Source organism: Hyaena hyaena, unplaced genomic scaffold (assembly GCF_003009895.1).
Source record: "Hyaena hyaena isolate Hyena2069 unplaced genomic scaffold, ASM300989v1 scaffold_619, whole genome shotgun sequence".
NCBI classification, from domain to species: domain Eukaryota; kingdom Metazoa; phylum Chordata; class Mammalia; order Carnivora; family Hyaenidae; genus Hyaena; species Hyaena hyaena.
In genome coordinates this window covers 339533-353225 of record NW_024081252.1, presented here as the reverse complement: position 1 = coordinate 353225, position 13693 = coordinate 339533, and positions in this window count along the sequence as shown.

The following is a 13693-nucleotide window of genomic DNA, read 5'->3' as shown; positions in this document are numbered from 1 at the left end:
TCTTTAGCTGTCAGTTCTTCCTGGAATTTCTTTGGAGGAGAGTTCTTCCGTTTCATCATTTTGGTTAGCTTTCTATCTCTTGTTAGTTTTTAAGGCTTGTTATGCACTCTGTACCTGTGAGTGCTGCTGTACCATAGAAGGCTTTGGACTGTCCCGGGCCAGTCCATTCAGAAAGTATTCTTTGAATGGTGTCTCTTGGTCTCTCTTGTTGAGACTTTGGTTATCTTGTTTTCCTACTCGTAGTGGTATTTGGGACTCTCCACCATGTGTACTTTGGCTTGTTTCTTGAGGTAGCCCTGGGGAAAAAAAACCCAGACAAACACAGAGGGAACAAAGGCACACAAACGCACAGACAAATCCAACAAACATGCAAACCGAAAGGGAAAAAGAAAAAAAAAAAAAGAGGAAGGAGTGAAGACAAACAATAAAAATAAAAATACATAGAAAAAAGAAAAGACCCAATAGACAAAGGACAGTCTAAAGTATAGAACCAGAATTCCCAGCTACAAATAAAAAGCCAAGTATATGCTGTGCTGATGGAAGAGCATATAGAAAGAGAGAAATGACAGGGTATGGAGGAAGTGAAATTGGAAATGAAATGAGGAGGCAGAAAGACTAAGAGGCTTAATTTAGAGAGAGAAAGAGGGGAATATGGCTGGAGAGGAGGTGAAAGAAATGAAGATAATGCTACTCAGAGAAACTATATAGTCTGATTACTCCAGAGAGAGATAAAAAGGTAGTGGTGGGGGTATAGAATTTACATCTAGAGAATGGATTAAATGTGACTGTTTAAGCAAGCCAGTGACCAGAATTAATCAGGGCAGTGCATCCATGTTGGTCTTGCCCTGGCTCTGGTTACAAAAAAAAAAAAAAAAAAAAATGGCAGCTCTCAGGCGGGGATGGGTGTGGTTTGGTCCAGCGCGACCCGTGGGGGTCCTGCCTTGGTGGTTGTGGGGAGAAAAGTGGCGGCATCCCAGCCCTTCTTGAACCAAGCATTGCAACTCACGCTTTTGGGTGTGATATCCCTGTGTGTGTGTGGGGGGGGGGGGGCATAGACAAGGTGGGCCATCCTCTATATCCCAAGCCAGGCTTCATTTCCAAATCGTAGTTCACACGCCCCATTGATATTGCCCGAAATATAAGCTCACAGGGGAGTCCCTCAGAGCAGTTTCAAGCTTCTAGCCTCCCCACCGGGGGTCCAGCCGAGCCAGTAGCACAAAGGCGCGGCTTCTGGCGTTGCTTGTGTCCCCTCCAGGTCGAGCTGGGGAGTGAGGAGCAGTTTCTCCCCGGGGTCGCCTGGGACCAGTGCGTCTCCCCTACGGTCACCTGGATAGCAGGAAACCTAGTCCCTCTGTGTCCCGTCACCCGAAATATAAACTTGCAGGCATGTCCCTCAGAGCAGTTTCAAGCCCTCGCCTCCCCACTGGGGGTCCAGCCGAGCCACAAGCACAACAGGCGCTGCTCGCGTGCCTCCAGGTTGAGCTGGCAAGCGAGGAGCAGTTCCCCCCCTCCCCCCACCGCCTGTCACCTGGGATGACTCCATTAGCCTAGGGTCAGCTGGACAGCAGGAAACCAAATCCCTCTATGCCCCGAGGGGAGGTTTTTCTCTTCTCCAGTGACTTGGATAGTGTCTTGAGGAGTTTCAGCCACTCTTTCTTTTTTTTTCCCCTAGACTCACCAAGGCTCCCCGCAAATGGGGTTTCCCCCTTCCTCTGTGTCTCCGGTCCCGGCTGGATTTTATCTACCCCAGTTCGCACTCACGCTATAAGGTTTTCTCAGCAGACTCTGTCTCCTTTTCCTCCCAAACTCGTGGATTATGTAAGGGTTCCTATAACTTCAGGCCTTCTCCATTTGAGAGATGGTGGTGAGTGAAATGTACAGAGCTCCCTACTTCTCCGCCATCTTGCCTCCTCCTTGTGTTTTTTATTTTAGACATTCTGTTAGGTGTGAAGTAATATCTTGTTGTAGTTTTGGTTTGCATTTCCCTGATGATTAATGATGTTGAGCATCTTTTCATGTGTGTGTTGGCCATCTGTATGTCTTCTTTGGAGAAATGGCTATTCATGTCTTATGCCCATTTTTAAATCAGATTATTTGTTTTGTGTGTGTGTGTTGAGTTGTATCAATTCTTTATATATTTTGGATACTAACCCTTTATTGAACATGTCATTTGCAAATATCTTCTCCTATTCAGTAGGTTACTTTTTAGTTTTGCTGATTGTTTTCTTCATTGTGCAGAAGCTTTCTATTTTGATGTAGTTCCAATAGTTTATTTTTGCTTTTATTTCCCTTGCCTCAGGAGATCGATCTAGAAAAATTTTGCTACAGCTGATGAATTTGCTGCCTTGCTCTCTTCTATGGTTTTTATGGTTTCAGATCTCACATTTAGGTCTCTGATCCATTTTGAGTTTATTTTTGTATATGGAATAAGAAAGTGGTCCAGTTTCTTCCTTTTGTATGCAGCTGTCCAGTTTTCCCAATACTATTTGTTGAAGAGACTGTCTTTTTTTTCATTGGATATTCTTTCCTGCTTTATAGAAGGTTAATTGACCATATACTTATGGGTTTATTACCAGGTTTTCTGTTCTGTTATATTGATCTATGTGCCTATTTTTGTGCCAGTACCTTATTGTTTTGATTACTAAAGCTTTGTAGTATAACTTGAAGTCAGCAATTGTAATACCTCCTGTTTTGTTTTTCTTTTTCAAGATTGCTTTGGCTATTCAGGGTCTTGGTGTTGGGTTACCTAGCTTTGCCACTGGCCTTAAGTGTTGCCTACAAATCATTTCTCCCCTCTAGAATGTGAGTGCCATGAAGATAGAGATTCTCTTTAGTGTTATTTTGTTCATGAAGTATCCCAAGAACCTACACAGAGGCTAGCAAATAATGATGAGTGCATAACAGCTGATAGTTGCCTGATTGACTTATTGATTCTTTGGGCTCTCTCTCTCTCTCTCTTTTTTTCTGAACACAAGGATTAAACTGGAAGAGTATTGAACTGTTTGATCTGTAAGTGCTTTTCTGAATCTATAGTTGAATCACTAAAAATAGTAAAATCCAAATGAAGGAGCATAGACGTGTCATGATAGAAACAGTTTCATTAACACTTGAATGCCTGGCAAACAACTGTCTAATTTTAAATTCTTTAGTTTTTGGCTTTAGCTTTTGAATAGAACATACTTCTCTCACAGATGTTATTTTTGTCATTTGCTCTTTGTGGCATCTCTTGATGAGCTACCTGAATGTGGTAGAAATTATTTTGGAATAATAATAGGAAAGATAAGGAAATAACACATTTATTATTGTTATTGCTGTTGGAATGAACAAACTAAAAGATATGACATTTTAAAATAGTAGTTTCCAAGAATAGTAAAGGCAAACATTTGAATAGATTTCTTTCCACAGTAGGTGGCTGCAAACTTTGTGTTAGCTTGGATGATGATGGAGTCATTATCCTTAACAAGCTTATATACTGTTCAAAATAACATGATTTTAAGAAGTGTTTGCTTAGAATCTGTAATGTGGCAGCTAGTATATTATGTGTACTTTCATTCATCCTTATTATAGATATGGTAACTGAGGTTTAAGTGATGTGTTACAGAGGGAATAGTAGAGTGTTGAATTTGTGACATATGGGTAGTACTCAATGACTATTAATAATTATTATTGTTATTATAATCATTTAAGTCATATCTAGTGATTGGCAAAGCTGGGCTACAAACTTCAGTCTGATACTCTGAATCCAACAATGGTATAGAATAATGCTGCATCCTAACACTCTATAGTGAAATATATTTATGTATATTTATTTTATATCTATATATATAAAATTTTCTGTTTTATATTTGGTTTATAGAGTTTTGTTTCTGTTAATAGAGATTTTTTAAAAGTACCTTTTCTCCTCCCTGATTTCACTGATATAACACAGAAAGACCTGTTTTATTTGATGGAATTATGCCTTGGAAGAGAAGAATGAGGTTTTTTTAAAATTTAAATTAATTAACACAGTGCAATATTGGTTTCAGGGTTAGAATTCCATGATTTTTCACTTACATATAACACCCAGTGCTCATCACAACAAGTGCCCTCCTTAGTGTCCATCACCCATCGAGCCCATCTCCCACCCACCTCCCTCCATCAACCCACAGTTAGTTCTCCATTATTAAGAGTCTCTTGAGGTTTGTTTCCCTCTCTTCTCTTCCCCTCCTTCCCATATGTTCATCTGTTTTGTTTCTTAAATTCTACATATGAGTGAAATCAAACGTTTTTGTCTTTCTCTGACTAATTTTGTTTAGCATAATATATTCTAGCTCCATCCACGTGGTTGCAAATGGCAAGATTTCATTCTTTTTGATGGCTGAGTAATATTCCAGTGTGTGTGTGTGTGTGTGTGTGTGTGTGTGTGTGTGTGTCACATTTAGAGAAGAATGAGTTTTTAAAGCTCATGTAATTTAACCCCTTTTTAAAAATGCTTTTCAGGGAGAGAGAGGGAGAGAGAGAGAGAGCTTGAGCAGGGAAGAGGGGCAGAGGGAAAGAGAGAAAGAATCTCAAAACAGGCTACACATTCAGCATGGAGACTGACATGGGCCTTGATTCAATGACCCTGGGATCATGACCTGACCCAAAATCAAGAATCAGATACTCAATTAACTGCCCTACCCAACAACCCTGTGGTTTAATCTCTTTTATGTGATGGATGGGGAAACTGAGGTCCAGCTTGTATGACTTAGTCTCAGTGACCTGGAGAGTAGTGCCAGAGCTGGGGATGAGAAGCCAGTTTTCCATGATGCCACAGATTCTCTCTGAGAGGAGGAAAGAGAGACTTGGTCTCTGCAGCATTCTGCACTACAGTCCAGCTGGGAGTGGGGAAAAACTGCTGAAGGAGGCTCAGTGACCCTTGGCAGGGCTGAAGTCTCTGAGCTTTGTGTTGTCAAGTGCAGAAAACCAGAGTGAAGTGTCAGGGAACATTATGTGGAAAATGGGTATAGTAGGCTAATTTTGTGCATTTATATAAACACAACCATTGTTTAGTGACATAAAATTATTAATGCGATAAGCTTCTCTTGAGGTCTACATTTGTCTTTCCTAAAAAGTCCTATAGGACAAAGTATTAGTGTTAGTTTACTCTTTATTTCCTATACCTGAAATATCTGTGTTTTTTTCTCTCTCTGCACATTGTATTACAGCATAATCCAGCATAGAGAGGTGAAGGGAACTCTGGGTTAAATCTCATTATGGCAGGAAAAGAGAATATCTCAGGTTTGAGACCCAGCTCTGCCACTTCCTGGCTTTGTCAACTTAGGTGAGTCACTGATCCTCCCTGAGCCTGTTTCTTGCTTTGTAAAATGGGATAATAGTGGAATACATTGTGAAGAATAAGTAAACTAATGTGTGTGAAGTTCTTAGCAAGGTGCCGTGAGGAATAAACTCTCAATGAATATTAGCTACAGAAGAAAAGAAATCTGAACTCTGTTAGAATGTTGCTGTGGTAAATGAGAAAAGCTAATTCGTCTTTGGAGCTCAGATTTTTCAGATATACAGAAGAGGGTTTGATAAACACTCTTGGTGCTTGAATATTCTATGACTTAAGACTTGCCCTTGTCCCCCATCAGCAATAATCTCTCTTTCACTAACTCACAGTCCCTGTTATGATACAGCTTCCACTCTTTGTTCACATACTTTGTCTCTAATTATTTTTATCTGTGCCTACTCAAGAGCATGTTTATCCCAGTGATTGGCTCATTGCCAGTGCTCAAGAAATGTTTGAGTGGATCGACAAATATTAATCTTTTTGGTCCTACTGTATCTGAGTGAGTGGTCAGGTAGCTTTCTTGTGCCTTTCTTTTCTAGTCTTTTATTATGGAAAATTTTGAATATACACATAAGAGACTAATGAAATGGACATCCATAGACTCATTGGTAGAAACATTAACTACCCACTTGTAACTAATCTTGTTTCATCTGGCCCTCATGTTCCACCACATCCCTCCAGATTTTTTGAAGTACATTATACAAATAATATAAAGTTATCTTGAACAGTTTCAGAATGTGTCTCTAAAAGAAGTATTTCTTTTTAAGCATAACTACAATACCCTTATCACACCTAAAAAATTAACAATTCCTTAATATCATCAAATATCCAGTCAGTGTTCACATTTCCCTGACTTCCATTCCTGTGTGTATATATATTTTTATATATGTATATATGGAATATTTACAATATTATTATCATTATATAAAATATAAAATTATAATTAACTGTCCTTTGGCTACTATTTGCATGAAATATATTTTACAGTCCTTTTATTTTCAACCAACTTGTGTTTTTGAATTTGAAGGGACTCTCTTGTAAGCAGCATATAGTTGGATCATTAAAAAATTCACTCTGCCAGTCTCTGCCTTTTAGTTGGAGTGTTTAATTGATTTATATTTAATGCAATGACTGAGAAGGTGGGATTTATGTCTGCAATTTTACTATTTTCTATATGTCTTGTGTTTTTAAGTTCTCTTGTTCCTTTATTATTACCTTTCATGTTAAATGTAGATATTTTCTAGAGTACCATTTTAGTTCCCTGTTGTTTATTTTATTATATTTTTGAGTTATTTTCATAGTGTTTCTTGGCGATTACAATTAATATCTTAATTTATAACAACGTAGTTTGGATTAATACCAACTTAATTTCAATAGTATACAAAAAACTTTGCTCCTTTGTAGCTTCATTCACTCCCTCCTCTTTTGTGCTGTTATTGTCATACAAATTAAATCTTTATAAATTGTATGCTCAATTACACAGATTTATAATTATTACTTTATGTGGTTGTATTTTAAGTTAGAGAGGAGAAAGAAGAAAGTACAAACAAAAAATCTTATCTATTTTTCATATTTACCTATGGAGTTACTTTTAGTGATGTTCTTTATTTCTTCATGTGAACTTGAGTTACTGTTGTGTCTTTTCATTTCAGCCTGAAGGATTCCCTTTAGTATTTCTTGTAGACTGGGTCTGCTAGCAACAGATCCTCTGTTCCTATTTATTGGGAAATGCCTTTATTTTTGAAGGATAGATGTACTGAATATAGAATTCTTGTTTAATTGCCTTTCTTTCAGCCCTTTGTATATGTTATCCCACTGCCTTCTGGCTTCCCCTGGTTTCGGTTCAGAGACCAGCTATTAATATGACTGAGAATCTCTTGTACATGCAAATTGCTTCCTTCCTACTACTTTCAAAGACTTTTTCTTTATCTTTTGACATTGATTATGATTTGTTTAGATATGAATCTCTTTGAGTTCCTCCTATTTGGAATTTGCTGAGGCTTTTGGATTTGTAGAGTAATATTTTTCATAAAATTTGGGACGTTTTTGGCCATTATTTTTTCAAATACTCTTTCTGCCTCTATTTCTTTCCCATTATGCTTGTACTGGTATGTTTGATGGAGTAGCACAGTTCTCTGCATTTTTAATTTTCTTCATTTTTTTCCCCCTCTATTCTTCAGACTGGATAATCTCAGTTACTTATCCTCAAGTTCACTGATTATTTCTTTTGCCAGCTTGCATTTGCTGTTGAGTCTTCTAGTAAATTTTTCATTTAAGTTATTGTATTTTTTAACTCCAGAATGGATACTTGGCTCTGTTATAAAATAATTTCTATCTCTTTATTGATATTCATTATTAGGTGAGATGTTGTCTTGCTTTCCTTTCCTTATTTAAATGTAATTTACTTTAGGGGCGCCTGGGTGGCTCAGTTAGTTGAATGTCTGACTTCAGCTCAGGTCATGATCTCATGGTTGGTGAGTTCAAGCCCTGCATCAGGCTCTGTGCTGACAGTGTGAAGCCTGGAGTCCGCTTCAGATTCTGTGTCTCTCTCTCTGCCCGTCTCTGACTCGCATTCTATCTCTCTCTCAAAAGTAAATAAATATTTAAAAAAAAAATGTAACTTACTTTAGTTGTTTGAATATGTTTAAAATACCTGATTTGAAGTTTTTGTCTAGTAAATCCAATATCTGGACTTCCTTGGACAGTTTTTATTGATTTTTTTTTTCCTATGTTGTGGCCATATTTTCTCACTTATTTGCATGTTTCATAGTTTTGTTGTTGTTGTTGTTGAAAATAGGACACTTAAAATCAGGTTCTCTTTCCTTCCCATAGGAAGATTTGTTATTGCTGCTATTTGTTATTGTTGTTTGTTTCGTATTTTGAGGGGGGAGAACTAATTCTGTCCACTTTGTATTCTTTGTCATGTTTGGCCACTGATGTTTTTGTTTGATTAGCTTAGTGGTCAGCTAATAGTTTGATAGAGATTTTAAATTTCTGGAATGTATAAGTTGCCCAATCTTTGCTAGGGTCTCTGTGTTTGTGTTGGGGCACATGTTCAATCCTGAGCCAGGCACTTTGCAGCTGTCCTTAGCCTTCTCTTCCTGTTTGAGTAGAGCCTCAGTATTTGACAGAGATGAGAACCTACGACATTTTCAGGTCCTTTTTCAGCTATGACTGCATGTGGCCTTGTACATTTGCAGCAATGTTTTAGAGCTCTTCAAAGCCAATTACAGACATCTCATTTCTTATTGTTTTCCTTTTAAGCTTTCAGTTAGCTTATTGTTTGCCTTAAACGTTGTCTATACTCTCCCACCTGCCCCACCCCAAAGGCTGTGATGTCAAACAATTGTGTTCAACAGATGTCCCTGGGAAAAAGTCAGGCTCCAAGTCAGATCAAAGAAAGACATGCTCCTACTTTCAAGTGGAATCTTCCAAGGAAGCAGAAGATAGGTCAAAGAAGGATAATTCTCTCAAAATGAGACTTTGAAGGAGCTCCAACCCATTCTTCCCTCTTCTGTAGCTGTTAGGTTGCTGCTTTCACCACTGTTTTTCAGGCCCTGCTGAGCTGGGGGGAGGGGATGGGACAAGGGCAAGTTAAAATACCACAAAGCTCACTGTTGTTAATGAGATTCAATCATTTATCTGGAATAAATCCTCTCTACATGGCTGTAAACCTTTGGCTAATTTGCAGGTGATTTTGACAATTTTGCCACTGTTTTTTCTCACTGCTTTCCTGGAGAACATTTTCGGAGGTTCTCCTTCTGCTACTTACTGACATCAGCTCCTTAAGTTTATTTTCATATATACACTCCTCCATCATCACATTTTTTTCTTTGCAATGTTTTTGTTGATGAAACCAGGTTACTTTCTGGTATCCACTCTGGATTTTGCTAATTGTATCCCTGTGGTGTCATTTAACATGTTCTTCTGTCCCTTCATTTCCTGTGCATCAAGAATAAGAGGCATCATTACATTCATATTTGACTTGATTTTGCAAGATTCTTTCATAGGTACTGTTTCTTCTATTGTGAGGCATGTAAGTATGGTTTCTTTCTTTCTTTCTTTCTTTCTTTCTTTCTTTCTTTCTTTCTTTCTCCTCCTCCTCCTCCTTCTTTCTTTCTCTCTATCTGTCTCTGTCTCTGATTTTAGTAGCCATTGAAAATCATTGCATAGATCTATAATTCATTAGGGAGGGCAAAATGGTGATATTCCAATTCCAAATTTCTTCACAGTTTAGTAACTGAAATTCTTGTATAATGAAAATGTTCCTTCATCAACTATTTCAATATACTGAGATATAGCTTATAAAGGAAAGACATGTTATTTTTACACACTGAAAATATGGATTCATGAAGATGAGTTAATCATGTAAGCACTGGGCACAATATCTAGAATAAATGTCATGCAGAGTGGTAAAATTATTATGATTATGTAGGGAGGTGAAATATCTTTTTAGTTGGCACCATTGTTTCTCATTTTACTTTAGGGAAATACCCTGAAAAACCACTTGATAGGAGACATGAGATTCTAAGGTTATGGGTCACCAAAGAAAATGGACAAAATAGGAGTGGGTGGGGTGAAATTTCAGAGGCTATAGCAGTTCGGATTAGGGTTAACAGTGAGTCATAGAAAATAAAAATAACAGCCATTTAAACCAGGTAGAAAGGTATTTCTCTCATGTGTAAATGGTTGTAGTTGGGTGGTATGGTCAGAGATCTATGCTCCTTCCATCTTGTTTCAAGATCACCACTTGTTCTGAGTGACTTCTGGAGTTCTAGTTATGATACCCACACTCTAGCCATCAGGAAGTAGAAAAGGTAAAAGAGAACGCATTTCTCCAAATATGGATATTCCTCAGGGACCATGAACAAACTATTTCCTCTTATATCTCATTGGCCAGAGCGAAGATGGCTGGACCTAATTGCAAGGGATGCTGGAAAATGTATCCTTACTTAGGTCACGTGCCCAGGTAAAAACCAGGGGTGCTATAAGTGAGGAAGGAGGGAAAACAAATATCGAGAGAAGGTAGTCATCTCTGCCACAGAGGAGGAAGAGAAAAGGAAGCCAAGAAAGCCAAGAGATGGCATAAAGCTGGAGTGAGTGAGTTGGAATTTTCTTGAAGTGGAGTGACAAGGACTTTTAAGAACAAAGATGTTGTCTTAATTTTTACTCCCCGAGAAACAGGCCTTGAGACCAGACTTTGAAGGGACGTAGTATATTTAGAAGGTGATCTAAGGAAATACCAGTAAGGGAGCTGGGAAGTGAGGCAATAAAGGGAGGGCAAAAATAAGCTATATTTTTCTAAGTTAAAACTTTACATTAAAATTTTTTTAATTTCAGTTTTCTTGAGGTGTAATTAACATATAAAGTTGTAAGATATTTAAGGTGTGCGTTGTGATGAGTTGATATACATGTACATTGTGAGCTAAAATACTAGTGGGAATCACTGGGGCCATTTGATAAGTCTGCCCAGCTCAGATGATGATGGTGATGATGACAATGACGATGATGATGGCGATGATGTGTGTGTAATGAGGCAGTCTTATTTATTTATTAAAAAATATTTATTGAATACTTAAAGCTGATGCAGAATAATAATGAACTACTCCAGGCACTGAGGATACAGATGTGGGGGAAAAAAGGGCAAAATGCCTGCCCTAATCGAGGTTACATTCTGACTTTTCAGGATGACAAGTATGGAGAGACCTCAGCTGACTTCCGAGTCACAGTTAGCTCTAGGATCTTCTTTTCTGTAACTGGAAACATGCCAGATGTGATGTAAGATAAAAGCATGTCTTTCTAGGGAGGTGGTCAGAGGGGGAATTGGATGAAGGTTGTTGAAAGGTACACATGTTTAGTTACAAGATAAATAGTAGGAATGTACTGTACAACATGATGGCTGTAGTAACACTATGGTGTACTTGAAAGTTGTTAGAGTAAATCCTAGGAGTTCTTATCACAACGGAAAAAGCATTTCTTCCCTCACTCTCTTTCTTTGTTTCTATAATGGAGTTATGGATGTTAGCAACTTATCAATGTAATCATTTCACAATCTATTTAAGTCAAATCAGTATGCCGCACACCCTAAACATATACTGTGCTGTATGTCAATTATATCTCAATAAAAACTGGAAAGAAAATAAAAAAGACAATCAGGAGAAAAATAGAGCATGCCTTTCTGTTTCTGAAACATGTATATGAGGATTTATTTCTCCATGGAGGACTCGATATTATTTGGCTGTTTTGTTTTTGTTTCTTGTGCTAAGAACCTTGAGAATTCAGGACAGACAAGTGGAGAGAGTGCTCACCCCGAAGCCATGGGAGAGCCAAGCAGGAAACACGAAATGGAAAGTGTGAGTGATTCTTGCCAGCAGAGGATGAGAAACAAAGGATTTCAAAGAGGTTTCCCCAAATTCAGCATAAATCTCCACCTTAAGGGGCTTTAAGGCAGACATTTCCTATTGTTCTTTCAAGAAGCAGTCGAAGCCTAAACTCTGATACTGCTTCCCAATTCCCTCCGCACATCTCAGATTTCTGTTTTTAAAAATCTCGAGCCACGATGATGGGATATGGATTTGTCAGCACATTTGTATCAGGGCTCTGTGAACTTGCTGGAGTGGGTGGCAGCTGAGGGGTTCTGGGGCTAAGCCTCTGGTCTTAGGTTTCGGAAAATGGTTCCAAGACGTCTGCAGCTGGGCTGGGATATAAATCAGGGGTGCGCAGGGAAGGTGAGGAAGTCGAGTTCCAGCTAGATCAGGCCGGACTGCTGCCAGCCACATTATGAAGACAAAGACCTGTCGGTGGCTTTGGCCTTTTCTCTTTCACTGCCACTTTTATTCTCTTAAACACAAGTCAAGAGACTTAGCTAACACCTAAGAGTGTGGAATTTGGATCGTGACAGTTCTGGCTTTGCTGGTTATGAACCAGGACTAGCTGTGTGAACCAACTCTTTTATTTATTTTTTTTTAAACAGCTGTATCTTTTGGGATCTCAGCTATGTCACTTATTAAAATGGGACAATCATCTCTACCTACTAGGGTTCTTTAAAATAATGTGCAAACTGTCTAGCACAGTGCCTGTGCTTGATAAATGGCATCGGTTTCTACGGAGGATGGATTTGAGGATCCCAGCTTTATAGACGAGCACGCTGAGGTGCACACAGCAGTTCTCTGCACTCTTCTTCCCACGTTTGCCTCTTAGAATCCCATGTCCTCTTCAGCCTCGGCAGGGCTTAAAGCCTTGGCCATACCTGCATGTTTTGCTCACCACCCTGAGCTGGGAGGGGCTGTTGGCAGAGAGATCCAGACTCCTGCCCACCAGGATCGGAGCTACTCAGGGCTCTCCTGGTTCTGCAAGGAGTAGGCTGAGTCAGAACTGAAAGGGAACCTGAATGGGGCTCCCAGGGAGCCATCCAGTGAGTAAGTGCTGACCTGCTGGTGGAAAGCATTTGAAATGCTTCTCTGGAATTTCTCTAAGAGCATTCATATGCAATCCAGGGCAGGTGGAAATGCATCCCTGCTGTTCTCAGGAGGGCACATTTGGAAGGCTCCTGTCCAATTAAAGCATTACAGAGCCTAGCTACTCCTCAAGGTTATTTCGGAAGAGGGAGGGGTTGGTTTTTGTCTCTTGGTAAGGTGGAAATGAAGCAGAGGCCAGCACCTGACAAAGAACAAGGGGGGATGCCTGAGTGTGCTTAGGTAGCTGGCCTGAATTGTGTGTGTGTGTGTGTGTGTGTGTGTGTAAATTGTGTGTGTGTGTGCATGCACGCACATGCACACATCTTCCCTCAGTGTCTACATTTGTTCTGGACCTTTCTCACTTATCTCTTAGTGGCACTGAAGATTCAGACTACCTAGGTGTGAATTCTGCGTGTCCTTGAGCAACTGGGGATGATAATAGTACCTGCCTCATTGAGAGAAGGTGGATGTAAAGCTGTTAGCAGGGTGCCTGACACATAGTAGATGTTCAATAAACTGTTTTCTGATAAGTTTTCTTTCTGTGTGTGTATTTCTCTGTAATGGGGCAAGTGTAGAGGCTACACTAAGTGTGCTGGGTTGCAGATAACAAAAGGGTTTGCAGGTCAGCTCCGTGGGATCAGGAATGGGTCCGTTGTGTTTACCACCATCTCCCCAGTACTAACGATAGCCCCTGGCTCAGCTGGGGTGCTCAGCCAATAGTTGGTTCAGTAGTTCTAATTGGAACTAACTTAAGTAGAAAAGGGAAAATAATGTAGAAGATGTTAAATGTCACATGGAACCCCCGGGGTGGGGGGCAGCTTGAGACAGGCATCAGAAAGAGATATAAGCCGGGTCTTGAATGCCACAGGTTCAGGCTTGTCAATTCTCTTTCCACCTGTGCATAGTTGCTTTGTTTTGTTTTGTT